The following is a 27,217-nucleotide window of genomic DNA, read 5'->3' on the forward strand; positions in this document are numbered from 1 at the left end:
CCCTGAGAAATTGCTCCAGAGAGGCCAGGGGAGAAGTCAGGTTATATAGGAGTCTGCAGCAAAGGGCAGGGAGTCTGAACATCAAAATGTTATTGTTCATTACAGAAAACTAGATATCTCGAGGAATTTAGTGCTTTTCGGTGTATGGGAAGATGCAAGCGTCTAGGCTCACTGAAAACATTCCTTTCCTATGCATCTCAGCTGTCTGGGGCCAGCATCCTGTCTGCTCACATCCACCTTGATTACCAATATGACAGGAAATAATCCATTTCACAGATTGAAATCACAATTATTCTAAGATCGGGAGCCAAACTTGGATCTTAGAAACATAAACAAACATCAAATTATTATGCTTAAAGAACACTTCTACTTTTAAACACTTTCTACTATACAGAGAATGAGACACATTTTTCCTAGATATAATATGATTAAATGCAAGTGATCATAAGTACAGGCAATTAAAACAGACCTTTGTTATCACAGATTGACATCAAAGACATCCTTGTACTCCAATTTTAAAAAAAAATCATTCTGAGTAGAGAGTTTGAGATCTTTTCAAAATTTCAGCCTCCATCCCCACCCTCAGAGTTAGTTAATATAGAGAACATTTACCAATTGATCCTGCTGGCTTCCTCATAATGTGATTTAATTGCTAATGTAGGTTTGTTATTCATATCCACAACTATGATATCTTTTATTATTATGGCTCAGATTACATATGATTAAAATAAATAAATAAATGAAAGCCCTGACTCAGCATAAGCAAAAACCTATTGTAGAAAATCCCACAGATTCAATCAAATCAATTTTCTTTAATTTTAAGATGTACTATATTCTGGATACATATTTTCTTATATTTTATCTAAGATTTCACATAGGATGTTTTATTGTGAATTACTGCTAACAAAAAAAGCTAACATGAAATCCAGCTCACAGAAATGCTGCTGCTACTGCTAAGTCGCTTCAGTCGTGTTTGACTCTGTGCGACCCCATAGACGGCAGCCCACCAGGCTCCCCCGTCCCTGGGATTCTTCAGGCAAGAACACTGGAGTGGGTTACCATTTCCTTCTCCAATGCATGAAAGTGAAAAGTGAAAGTGAAGTTGCTCAGTCGTGTCTGACTCTTAGCGACCCCATGGACTGTAGCCTACCAGGCTCCTCCATCCATGGGATTTTCCAGGCAAGAGTACTGGAGTGGGGTGCCATTGCCTTCTCCGACAAAAATGCTAGTGAGGTTAAACAAATTGGTCTCATTTCACTCTATGTGCCTGTCTTATTTTCCTGTGTGTTCCACTTTAGCGCTTCTATTTAGATTTGAGAGATTAATAACAAAGTTGGAAATGTAGTTTCTGGGAAATGTTTTCATGTCATTGTGTCTTTTATTCCTAACCTGTCCTGGGGAGAAGGAAGACTGCAGCCAGGAGTGACCATCCTGTTGTCCAATCATTAGTAAAAACAATTCAGAGATGTTTCCTTTTAAATATTTCACTGAGGAGGGGGAAGTGTAGCCAGAGAAGGAACCTGATCCTTGGCAAATTTATCTCACCTGGCACATCAAAACACCCACTGAACTCTAACTTCACAGACTTGACTGCTTTCCAAAATTCTGTTAGCTTTTGAGATGGAACTAAAGAGGAAAAAAAGTGTTTTTATTCCTGAAAGTAGATACTTGCTCAGTAAACATCATAAAAATTTAATTGTACTGTTTTCCTCATCAATCTGAGAAAGATTTATTCACTGATTTTGAGAATTAATTCCCTTGTAAGATAAATAAAACATTATTTCCCAAGACTCATTTATTTGGTTTTTCAAACCACCCTTCTGTGCTGGCAAAACTGAAGAAAATTGAGTTGATAAAAGCACACTCATTAGTTATAAGTTTTTGTGTCCACAGGCTTAGAGACTTCTGACTTCAACTCTTACTGCCTACATGAGTCCTTTAAGATTTCTAAACTTCTAATATTTCTAAAAGGAATAATTCTAATATTCTAAAATTCTAAAACTATAAATGGAAATTTTACTCTGTTGTCTTAGAATAGTGCTAAGCAAGTACACAGTTGTCCTTTGTCAATGGTAATCCATGGTAATCGAGGGAAGAAAGTGAGTGTAGCACTAACGGAATCGTGTTAAAAAACAAAGGATCCCGTGGGACTTCTCTGGTGGTTGAGTGGTTAAGGATATACCTTTCAATGTGGGGTGTGGGCTCAGTCCCTGGTTGAGGCGCTAAGACCCCATCTACCCCTGGGGAGCCCCTCTGCTGCAACTAGAGGAGTGTGAGTGCCACAGCTACTGGGCCGGCGCGTTCGAAACCCCATGCTCCACAGCTGGAGAAAGCCTGCGCGCTGCAACGAAGACCCAGCACAGCCGAAACTTAAAAATAAAAACATAAAATTAACTAACATACGATTCCTATTTAAAACACAGATCCCAATTTCAATTTCATCCAGTTCAAAATCCTTCTAACAATATGTCCAAAAGCTACATGCCAGGGAATACAAGAGCTATTCACAAGCAAGCCTCGCTGCTCAGAGGAGAGATTAGGAAACAGAGTTTAGGGTGGTAAAAGTGAAATGCAGTAAAAATCAGTGGTTGTTAGTTTGCCTCTTTTGCGTAAATTTCCATGCAGATAATTGAAAGATCCTTAAGTTCAAATGTATATAATGCATTCATTCATTCTTTAGAGATTCAAAATTCACGCCACAGCCAGAAGAGATGGGTAACATCTAATCCCGTGTCAATGAAGGGGTCAGGTTCCTGAGACTGGAGTTGAAGCTGGAAGGTCTTGTGCTTGAGGCCCTTTGCTCTGCGTGCCTGCAGACCTGAGTCCTGAGTGTCAGAATCCTCTAGAACCCACTGCCTGAGGATGATCATCTAACCTGACCACATTACATGGGTGGGCAAGTGGCAGGGACCACAACCCTACCAAGTGCGCAGTAGAATTCTGATGACTTGCTGGTGTAAACAATCACGGATAAAAGCTTTTACTCTTCAAACTCTGATTCTTTTTTCAATTGAGGAAAAAAACAAACAAACAGCATTTGAATAAAACATTTAAGCATATACAACTTAATTTGAGCAGCGCAGTCCCTGGCCTCAAAGACACAGCCAAGTGATAAGGAAGGCAGGGACTAGCCCTCTACTGTGGGCCCCAGAACCCCTCTTAGGAGCAGATGACCCAAGATGGGTATTACCACACCCAGACTTAGTGACTTAATTCAACTGACAGGAAAATAATGATTCTTGGTGCTCAGTGAGCTTCCAGAGGCTTACTACCCAGGACCTAGAGGCAACCATCAGCCCAGTTGCTTTACCATGAGCGAGCTTCTAAGGTTAAAGTGACCATCGCAACCCCTCCTGTAGCTGAGATTTCCCCTGACCCTCTCCCCCTCACTGCCCTCTCAGCAGTATGTTCTTTCCTTCCTGCTCTTGCTCTTTGGCTCTAGTTTCAGCTACACAGATGATGGGAAAGGGATCCTTCTTGTCTCTGTCTAATCCTCTTTAACTGACACAGTAGCAATTAATGTGGTGGGAGAAGAGACAGAAAGTGAATATTATACCAAGAGGCAGTTCTTAGAACACCACTTTGTAGTCAGACTCTGAGGGTTGACCCTCAAGTCTGCTAGTTTTACCGTGGACAAATTACTCAGCCTCTCTATATCTCATTTTCTTCATCTGTAAAATGGACCTAAATAAGTAGGAAAGAAATGAGACTGTTGAGGGTAATCATGTATTGAGAATGATATAATCATTACATAACCATTAAGTATTAGCTAATACAATATTATCATTATAGAAACATCGAGTGTTGAGCTTAAAGACAACAGATTCTCAAGTGGTAAAATCTAAAAGAAGCTTGAAATACTTATCAAGGAGGCCTCTAAATAGAAAAGTCTTACCTATAAGAAAAGAAAAACATACATTTATTAAACACATATTCTCCAGACATTGTTAGTTCCTCATATGTTATCTCATTTTATTCTCAAATCAGTCTTGCATTGTGCCGGGGTCCAGCCTCGGCAGGATCCAGGGGGTACCCTCAGGATGAACGGCGTCGGCGAGAGAGAGAGAGAAGACATGTGAGACTAGCCAAGTCTGTGTTTTACTTTTTCGCAACCGGTTTTATACGCTTTCACAGAACGTTTTCAAGGTACAAGATGCTTACTCATGATTACACAGGATTAGTATTACATCATTTTGTTTTTTAGGAAAAGCAGGATGTTTTTTGCTTTCTAATTCTATAGTAATTCTTAGCACATGATCTTCTGGCCTTGGGGCTATTAACATTTTATGCAGGTCAGGTGAATGTAAACCTATTTTCCGTTTTTATGGTGACCTTAACTGAAAGGTAGCAATATCATAGGGAAATAGTACAGAGTAGAATTATATCCTTGTTAATACAAAAATTAATCCTTCTACAAAAGTTGTCAGTAGCGTTTATCTAAGAAGTTTACCCCATACTGACTCTGCGACTTTGGTGAGGCAGCTTCTGCCTAGCACTCCTGGCTGACAATTAACAACCATCTCATTGTTACCACACTAGGGCTAAGTCCTTATTTCTCTAGATCTTTAACTATATAAACAATGGTTTCTATAACACAACCTTAGCACATTAAAAGCAAAAACACAGCAAGCAAAACACAGCAAGCAAATCTCAACCCAATAACCACCTATAGAATAATTTTTCTTATGTCTTCTAATAGGACTCCTTTACCCCTTAAAAAGGCTCTATGTCTATTAGGGCTTTTATATAATCAGGTTCTTTATGCTATTTTATGATTAGGATATTATAAGCAATCATGCATATTAGTACCAAGGGCATAAATGCATTTGGCTAACAAACTACCAGCAAAGGAGTTTAAATTAAAACACTCCTTTCCCCCTGGATAATTTCATAAAATACCACCACCTGGGAAACTTATTGATTAAAGTTCTAAATTGATTCTTATTTGGGAAGAGATCGGGGAAGGCCTTCCTGCCTGTGTCAGAGAAATTAGGGAGTAGTCCATTGAGGCAGGCATCAGAAAGACAGATATCATCTTTAAGGTGAGGCCAGGGGCAGCTTTTCGAAATCCCTGAAAACCTGATCTGCCTTGCCTGCCAGGCTTTCTCGTGACCTTGTCATGGGTGGGATCTCGTGAGCTGGCCTTTTCGAAACCCCTGAAGACCTGATCCGCCTTGCCCATCAGGTTTTCTCCCTCATGGCCTCGTCATGGGTAGGGTCTCGTGTGTTGGCTCCCAGCAGCATTGGTTGCAAGTATTGTGACTTCACACAAATGAAAACAAATTTAAGAGACTTATGACATTTTCACAACACTACCCAGCTTATTTGAAGCAAAGGTGAGTTTCTAAAATAAGTCAATCCACCCTCCAAACTCATGTGTTTTCATCAAACCAAGATGCCTTCAAAATACATTCAGTGATCACTTTCCACTGCTAATTGTGTCAGTTCTAATGAATCAATCTGCCCACTATAAAAACAAATAAGCTTATGAAATATTTTAACAGCTGCAGCAATTTCAACAAAGAGAATACACAACACTTAACATACCTAACCACCAGAGAGTAAAGAGTAAAATCTAAAACTATTATTAGACACATCAGCCATCATTCTGACCTTTACTACTTAGAAGAATACCCTGTGCAGGATAGTGTAAAAGGAACATTAAAGAAGCTAACCTTTGTAAAACTTTTTTTTTTCAAAAGGAGGAAACTTTATAGGTGTCAATAGATTCAGTGATGTGCCTTAAGGCATATGAAAACCAGGCTTGCCAGCTGCTGTTCAGAAGTGAGTATTTCACTATTATACAGTAACTTTTGCCTTACAAGGATTTCTAAGAGCTTTATAACTTTATAAACAATCTAATGGGCTTCCTTGGTGGCTCAGATGGTAAAGAATCTGCCTGTAACGTGGGAGAACTGGGTTTGATGCCTGGCCTGGCAAGATCCCCTGGAGGAGGGCATGGTAACCCACTCCAGTATTCTTGACTGGAGAATCTCATGGACAGAGGAGCCTGGTGGACTACAGTCCATGGGGTCGCAAAGAATCGGACACGACTGTGCGACTAAGCACAGCCAGCACACAGTAAACAATCTGACAACTCTAAAGTCATTCATTTCCTAAATGAACATAAACGCTGCTCAGATTCACCAGGGAAAAGTCACAGTGACTGTTCCATTGCTTCTTTAGCACTGGCTATGCTGGACACAGGACTCCAACTGCACTTTTTAATAGAACTGTTATAACTCTTATCACATTGTAGCATAATTATTAACTTATATCCCTGTCTCATCAAATAGCCTGTGGACAACCTGACGGCAAAGACCTTGTCTTATTCACCTTGGTACAGTGTCTGTTCAGTATTTGATGAGCTCTTACTCTTGTGCCAGCTATATGGTCAAGCTAATAAGACAAATAAGACATGGCACTGGGCTGGAGAGGTGCTGTGAACAAATGAAGGGAGATCATCACTCATTTCATCACAATACGAGAGAGATGACACAGACAAAGCATGAGCACAGGCTGCTGAGAGCATGAGAAGGACCTGGGTCCAGCCCACAGGGTTCAAAGAAGATGCCCAGAGGCGGTGAGGATGTAGTTCTGACCTAAGGATGTCTTCTAGTGCAGAAAGGCCTTTTGCTGTTGTTGTTCAGTCACTAAGTCTTGTCCAACTCTTCGTGACCCCCTGGACTGCAGCACACCATGTTTCCCGGTCCTTCACTATCTCCCGGAGTTTGCTCAAATTCATGACCATTGAGCCGGCCTTGGTAAGTACTTTGTATCTTGTTCTACAAGTCATTAGAAGTCTTCAGGGGGTCGTTAGCATGGAGTAAGATTGTTTGACTTAATGTTTTATAAGAATCCCTTTGACTGTGAAATTGAGAAAAAGCTAGAAGAGATCAGTTGAAGCAGGGGCCCCAGGTTGAGTGATCTAGGCAAAGATTAAGATGGTAGAGCCAGAGGAAATGAAAACACTGAATTCAGGATACTTTAATATAAAGGTTAAGAATCTGCTGAAAATTTGGATGTGGTAGATGAAATAAAGAAGTAAAAGATTAGTCCAGGATTTTACTCTGAAGGACTAGATGCACTGTGCTGTGAGGAAGCCAAGGGACTGAGAAAGCAGACTGTTGCAAGGTGCATCTGTATGGAGATTTCAATAGAGAAGAAAGCTGACAAGGGTCATCAGGGGATGACTCCATCTAGGAGGAGTAGCTGGAGGGATTATGTGGTGTCATCAAGTATTAATCAGTTTAGTTCAGTTCAGTTGCTCTGTCGTGTCCAACTCTTTGCAACCCCATGAATTGCAGCACACCAGGCCTTCCTGTCCATCACCAATTCCCGGAGTTTACTCAGACTCATGCCGATCGAGTCGGTGATGCCATCTAGCCATCTCATCCTCTGTCTTCACCTTCTCCTCCTGCCCCCAATCCCTCCCAGCATCAGGGTCTTTTCCAATGAGTCAACTCTTTGCATGAGGTGGCCAAAGTACTAGAGTTTCAGCTTCAGCATCAGTCCTTCCAATGAACACCCAGGACTGATCTCCTTTACAATGGACTGGTTGGATCTCCTTGCAGTCCAAGAGACTCTCAAGAGTCTTCTCCAACATCACAGTTCAAAAGCATCAATTCTTTGGCGCTCAGCTTTCTTCACAGTCCAACTTTCACATCCATACATGACCACTGGAAAAACCATAGCCTTGACTAGACGGACCTTTGTTGGCAAAGTAATGTCTCTGCTTTTTAATATGCTATCTAGGTTGGTCATAACTTTCCTTGCAAGGAGTAAGCATCTTTTAATTTCATAGCTGCAACCACCATCTGCAGTGATTTTGGAGCCCCCAAAATAAAGTCTGACACTGTTTCCACTGTTTCCCCATTTATTTCCCATGAAGTGATGGGACCAGATGCCATGATCTTAGTTTTCTGAATGTTAAGCTTTAAGCCAACTTTTTCACTCTCCTCTTTCACTTTCATCAAAAAGCTTTTTAGTTCCTCTTCACTTTCTGCCATAAGGGTGGTGTCATCTGCATAGCTGAGGTTATTGATATTTCTCCCGGCAGTCTTGATTCCAGCTTGTGCTTCTTCCAGCCCAGCGTTTCTCATGATGTACTCTGCATATAAGTTAAATAAGCAGGGTGACAATATACAGCCTTGATGTACTCCTTTTCCTATTGGGAACCAGTCTGTTGTTCCATGTCCAGTTCTAACTGTTGCTTCATGACCTGTATACAGGTTTCTCAAGAGGCAGGTCAGGTGGCCTGGTATTCCTATCTCTTTCAGAATTTCCCACAGTTTATTGTGATCCACACAGTCGAAGGCTTTGGCGTAGTTGATAAAGCAGAAATAGATGTTTTTCTGGAACTCTCTTGCTTTTTCGATGATCCAGCGGATGTTGGCAATTTGATCTCTGGTTCCTCTGCCTTTTCTAAAACCAGCTTGAACATCTGGAAGTTCACAGTTCACGTATTGCTGAAGCCTGGCTTGGAGAATTTTGAGCATTACTAGTGTGTGAGATGAGTGCAATTGTGCGGTAGTTTGAGCATAGTTCTTCCATTTGGTGGTGTTTTTAGCTTGTGTAAGACAATTTAGGAAATGTGCATCAGATACTGTTATCTAGGAACTTCAAAGAGGATCTAAAGATTCTGTGACTGCCACGTGGCTGAGAGAGCTGATTCTTAGGTAGGTTGATAAGGAGTCTGGGCCCTTGAGGAGGAGGAAGGTGCCCGGGATTCTTAAAGAGGAGAAAAGGACAAAGGTTTTTTTCTACATCGCTTTGTCTTAGTCAGTATAACAATATATCTTGCTCAGGGACATGTTTCTCCTTAACAAGAACCTTCTGACTAATCTTGTTATCTTAAGACTATATTGTGGGAGTGGGTCTGGTAAGACCTTTCTGTGGCTAGTTCTAATCTTGTTAATCTAAGATGCATGTTGTGAGAGTGGGTCTGGGCAAAGTATATAAGGCCTTGATAAGACTAGTGAGTGAGGGCACTCTCAGTCCCCCTTCTGATGTCTGTGTCAGCTTTCTCTCTCCCTTTTTCTCTTTAATAAAACTCTGCTACACAAAAGCTCTTGAGTGATCAAGCCTGGTCCCTGGTTCCAAAGCTAAATCTTCTATGGAGATCACAAAGGAGACATTGTTCACCATAAGCTATCAATTGTCACCAGTTCTCTGGTCCAACTGCTACTTTCATCACTACATGTTCACATCCCTTTCAATCATTAATTCTTGAGTCAGGCTTTTGTGACTCAGGGAAGGTCTTATTTATTCAAACAAGAGGCAGGCGGAGGACATGGGGGAGGGGCTTGCGGTGGGAACGACCCATAGTGTCCTGCTCGGACACATACCCCCAAGTACCCGTGAGCTCCATCAGGCTCAGCTACATGCTGTTTATCACACGTGATCTCCCACCACTCTCTGCATGTGCTCTGCCCTCTGACTGGAATTTTCTTCCTCGCATTTACCCTTGGAGAGCCCCAACTCAGCTTTTTTATTTAACTCAATAAATCTCTTCACTATGAGATCTTCTCTGACAACTGAGAAAAATTTCGCAAAGAATCTGGTCTGTTTCTCCAATACCTTCCTCATACCTCAGAGTTCTTGTCCTAATCTAGCAGTTGTCTATGTTGACCTCCTTTCTGGCACAGCTCTGTGAATCCTTCTAGAACAGGATCTGTATCCAATGATTTTTGCACCACTAGGACTCAGTACTGACTGCAGAAAATGAGGTGCCCAAGAAATAACTTCGGAGGTGAATGAACCGCAAGAACCTCTAATCTCTACAAGGCAGTTACAGCCTCTTCTTTCAAAGATAAACTTTGATTAATTGCTCTAACTGTAGCCACAGGCATGTGGACACCTTCCACCAGCTGTAGGCAGCCCATACTGCAGTGAGCTACCTTTTTCCCTCAGTAATTATGGATGCTTTTTTTTTTTTTTAACTTAAATCCCTCTGGCCTTTTCAACTACTGATTGTGTTATCCAGCTGTGCAATCAGCCCGAATGAAAAACTGTCAGCAGTTACTTTTTTAATGTAAATGATTTCTTTATCCACAGGTCTGGGCTATATGTTTTTCAAGGGGTGGTGCAGGATAAGGAATGAAGAGAATTTTATAGAGAAGCATATTTTAGAGTTTCATAGATACTTATTTCTGATTTTCCACACAAATATGCATGCATCCTGGAAGCAATTACCACAAATTTTGTTGTTGTTGTTTAGTCTCTAAGTCATGTCCAACTCTTTTGCAACCCCTTGGACTATAGCCCACCAGGCTTCTCTGTCCCTAGGATTTCCCAGGGAAGAATACTGGAGTGGGTTACTATTTCCTTCTCCAGGGGATCTTCCCGACCCAGAGAGCAAACCTGTGTCTCCTGAAAGCAAATTCTTTACCATTGAGCCATCAGGAAGCCCGAATTATCAAAACAGTTCTGACAAAATTGTGCTTGAACACAAGGAGCATTTCCCAAATTTGAGCCTATTACACACTGCTAATCTGATTCTGCCATGACATTTCACATTTAAAGCCAGCTAACTTCTTTGAGTCTCAGTTTATTCCATTAAGAAAATGACTCCCTAGTGGTGATGAGAAAAACGGACAGCTATATGTGAGAAAATGAAATTAGAACACATCTTAATACCATGTACATATATACCAGGTTTTAGACAGCTCTTGCACTTGAACCTTTGGAGACTATGGACAAAGGTACATGCTCTTGTTTTTTTTTTTTTTTTGGTTAGCAGCCTAAATATAGCAGTTCTCTTGAGTTAAAGAACTGAGATAACTTTAAACATTACTAGAAAAATCAGTTTTTTGAAAAGAAAAAATGAACCCAGTATAAGAAGCACTATAAGAATTCATGGCAGTAGCAGCATTAAGCAGTGGTCCCTGTCTTCAGTCATCCTTGCTTTGGACTTAGTTGCAGCTGCTGACTCCTTGAATAGCTGGTGTGGCTGTAAGCAGATTTAACACTGGATCTTCATCTTTATTATTCACTGAGGCTTTAACTGTGTTCAGTTCTCAATATGGAGACAAAGGATTATCATCAGAACTGCCTGTGACTGTGAGGATATGTAGTCCTTCTGTGAAGACTATATAATGGTTACATATCAGTTAAAATGTAGACTTCAAATGAAGAAAGCTGAATGAAAGTTGAGTCATATATATATATGTAAATAAGATGTATGGTTACATGTAAATGAAAAATTGACCCTTTAAAAATGACTTTTACCTGAAAAAAAAAAAAAAAAGAAAGAAAATGACTCCCTAGTGGTGATGAGAAAAACGGACAGCTATATGTGAGAAAATGAAATTAGAACACATCTTAATACCATGTACATAAAAATAAACTCAAATGGATTAAAAACCTAAAAGTAAGGCTAGATAGCATAAAGCTTTTATTAAAGGGAAACATAGGGAGAACACTCACTAACAGAAATCACAGCAAGATCTTTTTTCATTCACCTCCTAGAGTATTGAAAATAAAAATAAACAAATGGGACCTAATTAAAAGCTTTTGCACATCAAAGGAAACTAACAAAACACAACCCTAAGAACAGGAGAAAATATTTGCAAGTGAAATAACCAACAAGGGATTAATCTCCAAAATATACAAACAGCTCATGCAGCTCAATATCAAAAAAGTAAGCAAGGCAATAAAAAAAAAAAAAAATGGGTGGAAGATCCAAATAGACATTTCTCCAAAAAAGACATACAGATGGCTAAAAAGCACACAGACATCACTAATTACTAAAGAAAATGCAAATCAAAACTACAATGAAGTATTACCTTCCACTGGTCAGAATGGCTATCATTAAAAAGTCTATATACAATAAATACTAGAGGGAGTGTGGAGGAAAGGGAAACCCTCTTACACTGTTTGTAGGAATGCAAACTGGTAAAGCCACTATGAAGAACAGTACAGAGGTTCCTTAAAAAACTGAAAATCCAGTTTTTGATCCAGCAATCCCACTCCTGGGCATATATCTGGAGAAAACCATGATTCAAAAAAGTACATGCACACCAACATTCATTGCATTACTATTCACGGTAGACAGGACATGGAAGCAAACTAAATGTCCATCAACAGAGAAATGCATAAAGAAGATGTGGTACACATATACAATAGAATATTACTCAGCCATAAAAATAACAAAATAACACCATTTGCAGCAACATGGGTAGACCTAGAGATTGTCATACTAAGAGAAGTAAATCAGACCAAGAAAGACAAATATCATATGATACCGCTTATTAGTGGAACCTAAAAAAAGGGTAAAAATGAATCTATCGATAAAACCAAAACAGAGTTACAGATATAGAAAATATGGTTACCAGGGGCTAAGGAAGGATAGGAGACAGATAAATTGGAAGACTGGGATTGACACATACACATTATTATATATAAAATAGATAACTATTAAGGACCTACTGTATAGCACAGAGAAGTCTACTCAATACTCTGTAATGGCCTATATGGCAAAAGAATCTAAAAAAGAGTGGATATATGTATTTGTATAACTGATTCACCTTGATGTACACCTGAAACATGGTAAATCAATTATACCCCAATAAAAATTTAAACATTATAAATCCATTATATCCAATTAAAAAAAAATTTTTTTAAGAAAATGGCTCTCTACAACTAGAAAATCAACCCAGGACTGTGGAAGAAGAAAGCAGAGAATCAGGACTTGGACTCTTCACTGCCAGGGTCTCCTGCCTAACCTCAAGATACATCCATAAACCTAAATTAGAAAAATAGTTATCAACTGCTTATAAGATAGGAAAATCTGGCTCTAAAGTTTCTGGTCTGGAAGAGAATACATGCAAGACATTTCTTACTCAGTTAAGGAAAAGCCTCTCATCAATAAGCCTGAAGATGGGATTTGTTATACACAGGGAAGAGAAACTTTCTCTTACAGAGAACATGCAAGTTCAATGCCAGCTAACTATTTGCCTGATAAGAATGAGCACAGAGAAAATGATCACAGTGCATCAGAAGTAATGCTAGGAGACAACCGACCCTAGATTCCATTAAGGCTCTTAAGTAAGCCTCTACCTGGCACTCAGTGCTCACAACATGTTTTTAATGAATGAATGAATCAATGTATAAGCTGTTCCTGTGTGGGCAAAAGCCAGTTCTGAGTAACCCCACAGCCTTGGGTGTTAATAGCCTATAAGGAGATTAACATTTATTTTTCTATTTAAACTCTCACACACATTCCTGAAAGTGATAAATTATTTACTCTAGTTTATAGAAGAGGAAACCAAGATTTAGAAATGTGTTCAAGATCATACATTACATAATAAGTGGAAAAATTGGGATTAAACTCAGTTCTGACTATCTTCAAAGAACATGCTCTTCTTATACTCTACCATGATGCTTCTATGAGTTCCCAGTAGCTAAACATGATTTAATGCTGAACCTTGGAACATTATTTCCTCTCTGACTCAAGATTCCAAGCAGACAGCCATTTGATTACACTACAGGACACAAGAACTGAGCATCCAGAGAGGGCGGGGGGCTGCATCGAAGAGGTCTTCCAGGTTGGTAAATGAAGCCAGTCCTTTAAAATGAGTACGACTAGCTTTGTGCTGTAACATAATTGGACATGATTTGTAAGTAAGTGACTTCAGTGACTGGAAATTATTAACACTTTCGCATGCATGCTTAGTCTCTTCAGTCATGTCCGACTCTCTGCGACCCCATGGACCATGGCCTGCCAGGCTCCTCTGTCCATGGGATTCTCCAGGCAAGGATACTGGAGTGGGTTGCCATTTCCCTCTCCAAATCTTTCACATACTCTCACCAAATATTTCAGGGGTTAGTTGTCAGAAGGAAAGAGGAAAATGAAACAGGCATAAAGCTGCTCTGACCCTCTTCTAAAGACCTGCCTGAATTGAGGCATCAAAGCTCATGAATGGGCCATCTATGAGAGTCTAACAGCTAGAAGGAGACCCCCCCAGGCTATTCAGTTTCTTTCGCCTGCCTGTCCCCAGAGCCCCTACATGAAGAATATTGAGTGCGTAGTTCCAAATGATCACCCGTATATTGGCTGAAATCACAACGTGCAGAAATTACCTTTGTTTAATAAGCAAGTGTCCCTGGTAGGTAAGAGATTATCAGACATTTACAACTTTGAACCAGTTTGTTCAGGCAGCTCCCTCCTAATTCCTTGTTGGGATGAATGTACTATAAATGTGGTAGTTCTAATAAATGGAGAAGAATGGATAAAAATTTTGGAAATAAGGAAAGAAGAAAACAGAAAGAAGAGTCGAGGGGGAAGCAGCCAGAGGGCAATGGGAAACTCAGAAAACCGAGGTTCTTTCTCTAACCTTGACAATGGCATCAGCCTTGCAAGAGTGCTAAGACAGGAATATATTGGGTATAAGCAGCAAGTACAATGGCACTGCCTAGGGAAGAGATACACATATTGGGCTACGGCCAAGCTTCCCAATCAACGTGCTGCCAGTGCTAAAGCCCTCAGGTCTCATCCTCAAGGCAAGCTGTTGAGGGTACGGGTTGTTGCTGGGACAGCTGGAGCCCAGTGTGAAGGATGTTGAAATACGCTGAGTTAGAGCGCAGACTTCACAATCAGGAAAATGCAGCTTTACTAGTTTATCTGCTATGTGATCGCAGGTAGGCAAGTTACCATCTCTGAATGCTGCAATTCCATGCAGGAAATAAGAATACTTGTCTAGGGCCATAAGTATTGTGCAGTTAAACATGCAAAAGTCTTAGCAGAGTTGCAGACTCATATAGATACTTATGGTGGGATAATTGGCTAATTGAAAGTATTACAAACATTTACCACTATAATAAGCTGTAAGAAAATGTAAGACTATTCTAGCCTTTCATGCATTGCTGCCTTTTTACCATGTAAAGTTCTAAGTCAGATCTGGAAACTGCACTGAGATAACCTAGAGTGCTGTGAACAGAAAACAAAGGTTTCTTGGCTAACAATCTCCAGAGAAAAATGATTTCCACGCCATGTAGATGTGAAGGGCAGTGTATGTGTCAGCTGTGCTCCCAGAGCTGCTATTCCTGGCAGGGACACAATGTCACTATCTCTTTCCTGGATGTCACCGAACACCCTGAATGTCTACCAAAGCTGGGTGCCCATAAACGCTCCTGTTGATGGCTGCCTTAAATATCCTTGCCAGCAGTACTTGTGGGGACCCAAGTTCCATCCACCAGGAGTTAACTGAAGAGGTGTAAGAGGTAAAAACGTAGTTTAAATTGTATTCTAGTAAGTACAACACTCTCATTAAAGCTTGAAAACTATGTTTGTCATCTAAATAAAATATGTATGTGTACTAATCATTGCTTCTATTGCGGAGATTCAATTCTTTCCCTTTTTCTGATCTTAATATAAAAAAAAAGAATTCTGAACAGTTTCCTTTAGCAGATTCTAAAAATAGTTCTTTCAGCTCTGGTCAGCATTAGCTGCCTAAGAAAGTTGGGAGATAGCTTTTATCATTCCTTCCATGTCTTTTATCCTTAAACCCTATTCATACTGTGCTTGTGGGGTTAGAAGTGCAATTTTACCCAAATATGGAGGTGCTGGAAAGAGAATGGAAAAGTTGAATTAGTTCTCTTTTAAGAGAGCCATTGTAAAATCTTAATTTGAAAATTACCTAGAAAAGTCTTCTCAGCCAATGTAAGCAGAAGAAAATTCACCTAACTATACAAAATAGTACCAAAACTTCACAAGTACTGTTCCTTACTTCATATATATCATTTCAGCCCTCAGGAAGACCCACTGTTATCCACCGTTATTAAAATGATTTTCTTCCTAGAAGCTGATAGCAACTATTCCAAATCTTGGAAAAACAGTTTTCCAGCGCCAGACTTGTATACAGATGCTTAGAAAATCTCAGAATAAACCAAAGTATTTCCCAGCAACATTTCCTGGAGTGCTTGCTCCTCCATGAGGTTTTAGAAGAAACCTTCTAGAAAGCCTAAATTCTGTCTTAAAAAGTATTCTTACTGGTACAAGGAGCAGCTTTTGCTTCCATAGAAAGTACATTTGAAAAAAAAATTGACACCTTATTTATAAATTCCTAATGGGTTAGTCAAAAATCTTTTAATGACTGCAAGGATATAATTTTAGTTAGTCACACAGTTTGCAGATAAAAACAGAAGTGATATTCTCAGTTTTAAATCTGGAAAGAGTAGAGGAGGTAACTTTTAAATAGCTTAGCTATACAGTGGGCAGAAACAAAAGATGTGCAAAGGAGTGAAATTTCTGTTTTTCCAAGTGATACAAAAAAGAAGTGTATTTCAGACCAGACCAACATATTTCTTCACAAAGTAAGTTGATAAAAATGTTGGGAAGCTTCACAGCATGAGGCCACATGAATCAGAAAGTGTTTAATGATGTACAAATTTTCAATTTCTTTAATGTAATTCCATAAAACCCAGCTAGAAATACCACTTGAATACTCTCATGTAAAACTAAAGCATTGCAAAAACTTAACCCAGAGTTTCTCCTTTAGCTGAGCACTGGGAGACAGATGCAAAGCCCTGAGCCACATGAAAAACACTCATCTAAAAAGACTAAATCGAAAAGGTATTAGCATGATGGATGTGTCTAGTAGTCATTGAATAAAGAGAACCTCTTGGGAATGAAAAATAATTCATCTGGTTATAAAGGTTCATCAAAATACAATATATCATAAATTCTCTCCCCCTGAAGCAGTGACAGCGGTCTAATTCTGTTCCTTCCATAAGAAGGCTATTAAACTGTTGGAGACATAGCACAATCTATAAAACATGAAAGAGCCTTCAAAATGTGAAGAAATGAAGGAATGAATGCTAAGGACTGGGGTTTCTCTGATCTTCTCCTCCTAAACACCATAGCTGAACCACCTCAGAAATTAACCAGACTGCCTTTAAGATGAACTTGACATTTTAACATATTTAAAGGTGTTGGAGGGGGAGGGGTCCCAGAAAGCAGGAGACATAATGGATTTTAATGTGACTGACAGTGGGAAAGACTAACTTCATCCATTTTGTCTCTAAAATCATCCTGACATAGAAGCCAAAACACTCATCCATAGGGTCATTTCTTTGATTTGAGGTTTGGTCTCTGTAAGCCACCTAATGAAATATAAATGCATTCCCTGAAAGAGAATACACGACACCACCCATTGGTAGACTAACTTGTAAACCCATGTCTCAGATTAACAAAGACATGAGTTGACTAACGAAAAATAGGAACAAGAGTATTTCAGGGGTTAGGGACCATAGCCTTAAAAACATGAACTGAGAATAGTTGAGAACAAGAGGACAGATATGACATGTGGAAAGCCAGACCTTGAGATGAGGGTTGAAGTGGAGCGAACAAATGAGAAGAAAGTCTCAGACAATTTTTGCCCTTTTCACCTCCTTTTTCCCTGGGGATAGTCCTAGGTAGTGAGAGGCAGTGTTCTCTCCCTAACTTTCTCTCCAGCCCCACTGTCTTCTCTCTTCACTCTCCTGTCACTATCCCCCCTACACCAAACATGCTGTTTTATATTGAACGTAATAGTCTATTTCCTACACAACCTGTGTTCTTGCTTTGTGCCAGGAACTGCTCTGTTTTTCACGTTGTATCTTATTTAATGTTCATACGACCCCTCAGAGATGACTGTTTTCAAGAATTAGGTAATAGTATGATTATATTACTTGACAGATAAAGAAATTGAAGATATCCCATATCTCACAGCTTTCTTAGGCAGAATGAACAAGATTTTGCACTAAGAAAGGTGCTCAGTCAGTACCAGGCCCCTCTGTTTTCCTCACCCTCACTCTTGTGTTTGCCCTTTGGTGACTGGGAAATACATATCCAGCTGCTTATCGAGTCAGGCTAACTCTTAGATAGCACAGACTTCTTGTCTCAAACTGGTTCCATTACATTCCATCACACTCTTCAATTAAAAATCATTGCATACCCTCAGCTTCACCTCTTGTGACAGTGTGTGCTACTGCTAAAAACTGCTTACTCTGAAGAGGCAAAATCTGACATCTTCTGTTATAAAATATCACTGACTCATTTTGTGTTCCAGGGTGCTCTTTGGAATACAAATTATATTACAGATAGTCTATCACAAGAATGACCAACCACCATGGAGCCCCTGTTGTCCAGTGTTTAGCATAGGTCTGGTATATATGGAGGCATGCAATGAAAATTTTTGAATAAATAAAGGAGTTAAGTGATAGTCGCACAGTCGTCTCTGACTCTTCAGTAACTCCATGGACTGCAGCCTGCCAGGCTCCTCTGTCCATGGAATTCTCCAGGGAAGAATACTGGAGTGAGTTGCCATTTCTTTCTCCAAAAGGAGCTAAAGGACTTTATTATGTTTTTAAATCAAAAAAAATATTTTAACATTTTTTGTGCCTATAATTCTGTTAACTATCAAACACTAGGTAGAGTTCAGAGGCAACTCTGGCTAGTTTTCATGTCCACCATCTGTCATATTCAATTTCTGATGAAGAATTTTTAGTGCAGAGAGAAATCTCAGGGAAGACATTTTCATTAAATGAGTTCTAATGATGTCTTATTTGAAGTTGACTATTAGGTGGAAGATAATTTGGCTAAATCAGTGTCTTGAAGGATTGCTCTCAGTGACATGGGCCTTCTAGTTCATTCAGGCCATTCCTTCATTGGGCAGAATAAAGACCTCAGTCACCTCAGTCCTAAAGTGATTTGATTGTGCAGAGGCTTGTCTCACTTTAGGAGACTGGAAATAAATCTAGGATTTGCTGACTAATTCTTCTGGCAGATATAAACTTTTAACATGCATGAGATATTCCCAGTGTTATCTGCCTGAAGGGCATCAAAGGGAGAGAGGGAAATGTACTTTCTCAGAGCAAGCTTAGGCCAAGTCCTCACACAATCAATAGTATTACATTTTCCTTGGGTTCAAGACACAAGGAATTGTGATGGATAAGTAACAGAAAAGGGGAAAAAAATCCATCACTGTTTCACCATCACATCTCAGTAAACATCAATGTGGAACAGCTCAGATGCAATCAGCAATTTCTTCTAATAGGATTCAATGGCTTCAGTGACACCTTCTGATTGGACAGACTTGGTCTGAGAGTGACAGTGCATTCCAGCACTCTAAGTATAGCCAATATAAGCACCTGCGACCACGACAGGACTTGAACAGTTCACTATTATTCACCTTTTACAAATGGAAACTAGAACCATTGCTTATGTCCACTGGTTGTCTTATTAATTACCAACAACAAATCCAAGTCATTTGTTTTCTCTCTAAACTAACTTAACCTAATAGGTAGCCCACTCTAGTTGTTAGAGAGAAAAGTGGAAAGCAAGGTAAGAAGATAACCTTTTTAAAATTAGCATTCTTGTTGTTGTTTAGTCGCTAAGTTGGGACTCTTTTGTGACCTCATGGACTGTGGCCCACCAGGCACCTCTTTCCATGGGATTCTGCAGTCAAGAATACTGGAGTGCGTTGCCATTTCCTTCTCCAGGGGATCTTCCTGACCCAGGAGTCAAATTGTGCATTGGCAGGCAGATTCTTTATCACTGAGCCACCAGGCAAGCACTAACACGAGCATTACCTAACAGAATATAAAAATAGTTACTAATAAAGAAGTGGAGAAAAGGTATACCTCAGGATCTCCAAAAATTCAATACTGGTAAGTTACCGAAACAATCTCAGTGATAGCACACTCTGCAAGCAGAAGAGCCCCTCAGCTTTACAAAGAAAAGTAATTCATTCCCTTACTCTGTGTGGGGCTTCCTGAGTGGCACTGGTGGTAAAGAACCCTCCTGCCAACGCAGGAGACATAAGGCACACAGGTTCGATCCCTGGGTCAGGAAGATCCCCTGAAGGAGGGCATGGCAACCCACTCCAGTATTCTTGCCTGGAGAATCCCATCGACAGAGGAGCCCTGCCGGCTACAGTCCACAGGATCACAGAGTCAACTGAAGCAACTTAGCACGCATTCTGGGTGACTAACATGAAAATAAGCATAAAAAAACTGGAAGAAACAGAGAGAAAACAACAACAACAACAAAAAAAAAAAACCAGAAATGAGAATAAGACATAGCTAGAGAGAATGAAAAACTAGGAGAGGAAGACTGACAGGGAGACAGGAAGAAAGAAGTATGCACTGAGCAGAAGATAATGTGGTGTGACATAAATCTTGGTTTGTACCCTTTCTCCCCCAATCCTATGGGCCTGTAAATGTTTAAAACTCATGTTGGAATTTGTGCAAACTGTGGGAGTTGGGGAGAGGGAAAGGCTTCACTGATCCCAACTGTGAATGTCTCCAATAGAAATCTGAAACCACCCCCAACATTTTATCCTTTTTAGATAATAATCTTTTTGCTCAAGCATCCCATGTTTCTTCCTTTATCTTTGAAGTTCTATGGGAACTAAGAGTAAATACATGGAAGACTGATCACCTGCAGAATGGCCTCCCAAAAAAGTGCTGCCCTCCTTCAAACTCTTTGGAATTCAGCCATGAGCAGTGCTATGAAAAAAAGTCCTGGTCAACTTCAAGGCTAGGGGCACAGTGCCCTGATCACACTAGAGTGAAAGCTGTGGTAACTACCTCATTGCGTCACACATACAACTGCAGGGCTTAACCCCAAACCCAATATTACATCAGGGATACATCACTGGGGGCTCCCCTAACCATGAATGCTAATCTGGAAGATTAGGGTGGGAGCCAAGGTTTTGCTACAATGAAAGACTATTGATCTTGATCAACACAGAAGACAACCAGTGCTTCCATAATCATACAACTTACAGGTTCTCCAGTTCAAGTGTTAGAATCCCAATCCTGGAATCTGACATTTAGCCCTGCCACATCTCTGCGCACTGACTCAGAACACAATCATTTTTCTTGCCTCCCTGAGTTTCCCACCAATAAACATCACCATCAAGCCTAAAAGGCATGATTCAGGGTTATGTGACATGGTTTTCATAATGGCCAGTGATTTTATAAAGTATATTTTATTATGGAAAGGTTACCCTGATTTTAACATAATAGACTACTAAAGATGTAAAACTATTTGAATTGGTGGCTCAGTGGTAAAGAATCTACCTTACAATTCAGGAGATGCAGTTTCCATACCTGGGTCTGGAAGACACCCTGGAGAAGGAAACGGCAACCCACTCCAGTAATCTTGCCTGGGAAATCCCGTGAACAGAGGAGCCTGGTGGACTACTGTCCATGGGGTCTCAAAGGAGTCTGACATGACCTAGCAACTTAACAACAACAACACTGCTACTCCATTCCCTGCCTCCAAATACGTTTTTTAATCACTACCAATTAACAGTATTAGAACCAACCCAAACTTTAGTTTGAAGCACAGAGCCCCTTCACTCCTGCGTCCCCCTGTCTTGGGGTAAGCAGCCAGTCCACATCTTTTTGAATGACTGCCCTGTGCACTCTGATTCCAGAGCACGTCTCATGGCGCCACAGAGAAAGGGCTAGAGGAAGGTCATAAGAGATTGTTACTCATTTGATCTCCAGGTGCCAGTGGCCGTGGTCTCTTCCAGACATCAGATTGCTATTTTTACTGCAGTCAGCCACTGGTGACAAAAGTGAAAGAATAAGAGAAAAGAACTGACACAACCTAGTAACCCTACAGGAAAAAAGAAAGAATGCATGCTGGTGATACTGGACAATCAGCATATATGATCTTTCTATAGAACAATCAGAATGCTAACATCACTGTTTGGGATTAAGAGAGATACTGAGCAACAAAATGGGTTTTCCACCCGAAGTAGGAATATGAGTTCTGCTTGAGGAAGAAAACACCAATTTCCACAATATTCAAGCCCATTACTCTCATAGCTTCTTGTCTTTTAGTTAGAGAGAAGCCTCTCTGGTTGTGATAATGCATCAACATATCAGTAGTCTCTTTGGAGACGAAAGATGAACGATTTAAGAAAAGTAATAAAAGATTAGATAAAACAACACTGAGGACCTTTTTAGTCTCTGAAAAATACAACCTCATGAGAAAGTGGATACCTGGCTAATTTCAAAATGCAACTGAAAATTCATTTCTGCATTACTTTGAAAATTTTGATGGTTCTTTGAAATTGCATTTTTAAACTACTTCTTGCTTTGTTCTCAAAGATTTTTTTTACCCTCCTATTTCTCTCTTTAAGTTTTCCCTCAAATGAAAATTTTATCTGAAGTTCCAAAAACATACTGCTCTGTCCTCCTTTTTTATTTTGAATTACTTCTCCCTCCTGGCTTGTTTTTTGTTTTGTCTTTTTTTCTCTTCTGATTTGAAAGCAGGTTTGGAAATTCTATGAGATGTGAAAGCTTTGAAAAGTGAAAACCTGTGTAGCCTTATCTCTATCAGTTAATAAAAATGAAGCCTTTTTTCCTAGGTGCTTTTGCTTATGGAGGCTCACTTACACTGAACTAGTTTCTTTTTTCACTGAACAAACACAAAAAAATCTGTCAGCAGGCATTTCTCAGTGTGAGAGGCCTCAAAAAGGCAACAGCAAATCTACCTTCTTTGTTGGAGATATTTCTGCTATGATGTTGATTCCCAGCCTATTTCAAGAAGAACTAGGTGCCCCAGGGGACCACATATAAGCTGCTGTATCTTGCATGACTAAATAATCAGCTTGAATTTGACCCATGTTGGTACCAAACCTATATTCCAGCTTAAGACCTCTTATGCTTCTCTCCCAGGAGATACTACCAAGAGTCTGTGTGCCTAGAGACTAGAGTACAGGTCCTAGGATCCTAGCTCTAACCCATATCAGCTGTGCATCCTTGGACAGATTTCTTAATGTCCCTTTGCCTTCACGTCCCCATTTGTATGTGGAAATGATTCTGGTGAAAGCACCTAATAACACTGGCATGACTAAGTTCTCACATCCACAACCTCAATCCCTGATTCAACTGAAAAATACAAGCTATAAAGATGTTTCCCATTAAGCCCAGCACGTGGCAGTAGACAGTATATTTGCTTAAAGATTCATGACTCTGTTTTAGGATCCTTCTCTATCTTGAGAGAATTCAGGCATACTGCTCACCCTACCTCAGTCTCAGCTTTTACGTACAAAAAAACTGGAATAAGAAAAGCTTCCCAGCAGCATTTATCATGGGAATTCAAAGTAAAAGTACTTAAAGCTTCCAATACAGTCCTTAACAAAGAATAAATTTTAAATTCATGGATATTACTTTTATTATTGCTATTATCATTCTAATGAAAACATAGTACACATGATTTCTTTATCCATAAGGAACTCTTGAGTGAATCTGATTTTAGTGAAGCTGAGGATCAGGAGAAGGAAAGTTAAGAGGAGAGGTGACAAAGTAAAAGCTAAGAAAAATTAAGCTGAGAAGACAGATCTGATGAATGTGTCTTTTATGTATCTTTACATCAGAGACCATAGAACTTTTGAGAATCTGATAAAACCTAAGGATCCTAGCCCCAGAAAAACAAATCCACACATGACATTTTATGGCTCTAAGAACTCCAGGATATGGAATACAAAAGTCTAAACCAGCATTTTCCAAACTGTACATTACAACTCACTGTGGGTAAGAGCAATCTAATCAGTTTGACTACCTTATTTTAAAGAAATACATATCCTGTCTATGCTTATTTGTTATTCAGTCACTCAGTCATGTCCAACTCTTTGTGACCCCATGGACCGTAGCACACTAGGCTTCCCTGTCCTTCACAATCTCCTGGAGTTTGCTCAGACTCATGTTCATTGAATCAATGATGCCACCTAACCATCTCATCCTCTGTTGCCCCCTTCTCCTCCTGCCCTCAATCTTTTTCCAGGATCAGGGTCTTTTCCAGTGAGTCACCTCTGCATCAAGTAGCCAAAGTATAGGATCTTCAGTTTCAGACTCTGTCCTTTCAATGAATATTCAGGGTTTATTTCCTTTAGGATAATTTGATTTCCTTTAGGACTAAGTTGATCTCCTTGCAGTCCAAGGGACTTTCAAGAGTCTTCCGCAGCAACAGGGTCTTTTCCAATATAGAAAGTAATATAATGACAATATTGGGAAGTATTACATATAATAGTATTATTTCATAAAATATTTGTTTCAAGTATGTACGTGTGTGTGTGTGTGTGTGTGTGTGTGTGTGTGTGTAATTCTTAGATACACCAGATCACAGGGTTAAATGCATTTCTTCCATATTTATGTTCAAAAACATTTACAATACACTGTTTAGCTAGAGTAATCAATACAACTACTTACCCCCAATACAAATTTCTCTAACAAGAACACATCCATTAAGTTGAACTCTCCTGTGATGAACTACTTAAGAAATACCCAAATCTTCTCATCCCTTAAGTATAATAAGAATACAAACTCAAAGATAACCATGACTTTTACTAAAGAGTAGACATGTTAAAATAAGAAATAAAGCAATGTTTCTGTGACTAATATAGAGCTACAATTTGAGGACATCAGAACAACAGAAACTATTTTTAAAATTCAAAAGAAAATCCAAGTAGTGTACTGAACACAAGGCAATTTCCATGTTTCAAGACCGTTCTGAAATTTAACATATACCCTTCTGTTTCATGTGAGGGGCAAGCAAGCTAGCACTTAAGTAATCTAGATCATTACTTAGAAGTAATCTAGATTATATCTCTGAGAAGACCTTAAGGGAGAAGAGACACCATGAAATGTGAAAACATTTCACATGTGTGAAACATATGTGAGACATATGTGAAATGTGAAGCCACTGTAGCAAGGGAAGCCTCTTATCTAGATGAAAATAAAGAACAAACAGGCAGAGAGAACACTGCTCTTCAAGTAAAATACCAAGAATCAAAAGGTAAGACTGGATGCTAGGAGGCATGTTACATAAATACATGACACAAGAGAAGCCACTGCATAAAGAACAGGCCACCAATAATCATAGCTGCTTTCATATTTACATAATAACATAAGAATGCATCCATGACAAAAGTCTTCCACCCTTTCTCTTATTCCCCAGACCTATAAGAGAATTGCACCTATGTTCATACCCATCTCCATCAGTCATTTAAAGCTTAGCACATTGTCATGCTCACTACAAAGCCTCACTCTTAAGATGTATACTGTGTACCCTTACAGCAAAAAGATTATAGAGGAGGGATTGGGGAAAAGAAAACCTTTAGTCTCAATGTTCATCCTAATACTGTTACTAAAACAATTAAAAAATATATCCTTTTAGAATCCCCTAACATTTCCATATTTGTGTTTCAGGGACAGTGTGCATAGAAATGGGAGACAATGGGATGAGAAATGCTCTGACCTGTTTTGAATTGCGTTGTCAAACCCAGGATGTATAAGGAGAAAGTTAAAAGAGGAGATGACAGGGCATCTTGCCGGATGGGAGTCTAAAGTGAAGGGATCCCAAGGTGGCAGCAACTTCTCAAGGGACCTGTGGTGACACTTTTTCCAATAAGCAGGCAACAAGTTTACTGATGTTTCTGATTATCTTCATCAACGTCTTCTCAATATGACAAGGAAAAAGAAACCCACACGGCTTTTTAAAAACTTTAGACTGTGTAAATTATTCACATCATCTTAACTCTTTAATATGACTAGTCTTCTTTATTACTCCACTTGCATCAGCATTTTATAGCTGATACAAACCTTAAAAAACTAATACTGCAGATGGTGGAGAAGAGGCCATCAGCACAAAATCTGGGGCAGAGTATGGTCATAATCACCCTACAAGTGGCAGCTCTTCTAAGTCTAAGGGACACTGAGCGACTGAGTGCTAGCAGGGCCACCACACCAGTAAATACACACATCCTGAGTCAGCACACAGTACACGGTGCTACCAACTTACCAGATGCAAGGAAGTGGTAGCCAGTCCCTGCCAAGCAGAGCCCAAAAGGACATTTTTTTTTTTCAAAAAGAAATGACAAACTCAAATCTGGCAAAATAGAAACACCTCCAAATACAAACTAGCTCAAGTAACCACAATTTTTAAATGGATACTGAGGTTCTTCATAACATCAGTATATTAAAATAAGAAAATAATTTCAGGATAAAAATAATTATGTCCAACAATAACATAACTAAAAATTATGGTTTTACATCCCACCACAAGGTCCATGAATATAAAATAACTAGTAACAGAAAAAATATTGCTAGGAGAAGGGAAGGACATGGGGGAAAGGCCGTCACTCAGGCAGAATGCAAAGAGAAAACATAAGATAAATATGGAGCTGACGTTTAGAACAATCCTCTGGAAAGACAGCCTTCTGGCAAACAGAAGGTAATACAGAAGGAAGTTGAAACCCACAGAGCACTGACAATAATGACAGGAACAATGCTCAACCTCTAACTAGACTGACTCAAAACCCCACTGAAGTCCTAGCAGAAGGACAAGAGTGCCCATGTACAAGCATTAAAATCTACTTGTTCTAGAGTTTGGAGGTCAAGATGGCAGAATAGGAGGACTAGGGCTTCACCTCTCCTCAATAAGTACATCAGGAATACATATACAAGTGGAACAGTGTGCTCAGGGTACCTCCTGAGCACTAGTAGAGGATTTCAGAAACCTAAAAGGACAAGAAAAGATCCCCGTGTAGGCAGTTTTGTTTTTATTGTTTGTTTTGGTTGGAGGGCGGGGGCGGTTCTGTCTGTTTGGTTGTTTTCCTGTTTTTTATTTTCTTTGTGGGCTCTTGGTTCCCTGGGTGAGTGTCAAACCTGAGCTCCCATGGTGGGAGCACTGAGTCCTGGCCACTGGACTGCCAGCCCCAGGGAATATTAATTAGCATGAGCTCTCCTAGAAGTCTCCACCTCAGCCTAAAGATCCAGCTTCACTGAATGGCCTGGAAGCTCCAATGCTGGAAGACCTCAAGCCAAACTATCAAGATAGGAACACACCCCCACCCATCGGCAGACAAACTGCCTAAAGTTGCACTCAGCTCAAAGACAACCCAAACGCACTCCTTGACATCCCTTTGCCCCACAAGAAGGACAAGGCCCAGATCCACAAACCAGAGTGCAGGTATCAGTCCCTCCCACCAGGAAGCCTACACAAGCGCCCAGACCAACCTCACCCACCAGGGGACAGACACCAAAAGCAAGAGGAACTACAACCCTGGCAGCCTGCAGAAAGGAGGCCATAAACACAGTAAGTTAGAAAAAGTAAGATCACAAAGAAGTACACTGCAGGCAAAGGAGCAAGGTAAAAATCTACAAGCCAACTCAATGAAGAGGAGATAGGCAATCTAAAAAAAATTTCAGAGTAATG

At 39.9% G+C, this 27,217-nt stretch overlaps 1 long non-coding RNA gene across 3 annotated transcripts in view; it reads right to left on the minus strand.

Moving 5' to 3' along the window:
* Nucleotides 1–27,217, minus strand: part of LOC110140799 (uncharacterized) — a 223,597-nt gene that overhangs the window by 91,391 nt on the left and 104,989 nt on the right. For 2 of the 3 annotated variants that reach the window (XR_011492987.1, XR_011481867.1), the window contains exons 1-2: nucleotides 6,337–6,400; nucleotides 1,546–1,626 (exon numbers count right to left, since the gene is read on the minus strand). The exons of the other annotated variant lie outside the window; for it this stretch is intronic. This is a non-coding gene — a long non-coding RNA (uncharacterized lncRNA). Of the gene's footprint in view, nucleotides 1–1,545; nucleotides 1,627–6,336; nucleotides 6,401–27,217 lie in introns of those variants that run through there. 3 annotated transcript variants of the gene reach the window in all.

Source organism: Odocoileus virginianus, chromosome 19 (genome assembly GCF_023699985.2).
Source record: "Odocoileus virginianus isolate 20LAN1187 ecotype Illinois chromosome 19, Ovbor_1.2, whole genome shotgun sequence".
NCBI classification, from domain to species: domain Eukaryota; kingdom Metazoa; phylum Chordata; class Mammalia; order Artiodactyla; family Cervidae; genus Odocoileus; species Odocoileus virginianus.